Source organism: Lycium barbarum, chromosome 6 (genome assembly GCF_019175385.1).
Source record: "Lycium barbarum isolate Lr01 chromosome 6, ASM1917538v2, whole genome shotgun sequence".
In the NCBI taxonomy this organism is placed as follows: Eukaryota; Viridiplantae; Streptophyta; class Magnoliopsida; order Solanales; family Solanaceae; genus Lycium; species Lycium barbarum.
Window position 1 is genome coordinate 107,837,492 of NC_083342.1, and position 1,348 is coordinate 107,838,839.

The following is a 1,348-nucleotide window of genomic DNA, read 5'->3' on the forward strand; positions in this document are numbered from 1 at the left end:
TTTTTTTTTGGTGCTTTGCAAGGGTTCAAACCCAGAATGTCAGGGGTATTTTGGGCCACTTTTTTATTACTTAAAGTGCCAAGGGTCAAAAATTAAAGACCAGGTATTTGAGGGACAAAAATTAAAGACCACCCCCAAAAATAGGGAATTTGTGTGAATGACCCGGTTAAAAATAGTCCTTTAAGCATGCACTTAATGGTTTTGGTCCTTTAAGTTCGCTAAAATTAAACACTTTTAGTCTCCGGCAAAATATTCATCGAACTTTGTTCATTAGATTTGATGGAAACTATGAAGAAAGCAAGAAAATTAGCGAGAACTCACATCTAGTAGTACGCACTACTAAAAAAGGGTCAAATACCTCGGGACAAATTCGACGGACGTCCATCGGTTATAGTGCAAAACTAAGAAAAAGCCAACAGACTTGATAATGTCAGAAAACAGTGCCTCAGAACAAAACCGACAGACTCTGTCAGTTAAACCGAGGGAGTCCATCAGTTAGGTAAAATACACTAAACTCACTTTTTATTGAAAACGCGGCATAAAATTAAATACTTCCAATGTAGTGATTTTAAAAAATATATAGATTCGGCGCATTTTTGCCCGAAAATAACCAACCGACGTCCGTCAATTTTCATTAAAAAAAATAAGAATTAAAAAGTAAAAACAAAACATTGGCTTTCTGATAGTGTCCCTCGATTTTATTCATCAGTTTTCGTTCAACGATTTTTCATTGTTTTTAATAGTGACAATCTTTATAGTTTCTGCTATTTCTAAAGTCTGGTGTATTTTACTTAGCCGATGAACTATGTCGGTTTAACCGAGGGAGTCCCTCGATTTCTGTGTTCCGAGACATTATTTTCTGACATTATCAACTCTGTCGGTTTTTTCTCGATTTTTTCCTTTAACCGAGTGACGTCCGTCGGTTTTGTCCAAAGGTATTTGGCCTTTTCTTTAATAATGTGTAGCTCTAAATGTGACATTTCCCCTTTTTTCATAATTGCCGTCAATCTAACAAAATAGTTCGATGAATATTTTATCGGAGACTAAAAGTATTAACTTTTGACGAACTTAAAGGACCAAAACTTTTAAGTGCTTACTTAAGGGACTATATCACGTGTTATACTTCATGCATCTTCATTTAATTTGCTCATATCTAATGTAAATAATCGAAATAGTTTATGTAGTAAAACACAACTAGTATCAAAATCAAGTCATATATCTTTGCAGAAAATGATATAAGTAGGCGTTTGGCCATGCGTTTTCAAACCATGACCCCAAACCAGCATTTGGACATGCGTTTTCACTCATGGTTTCAAACCATGTTTCAATTTTTTTAAATATAAAATTT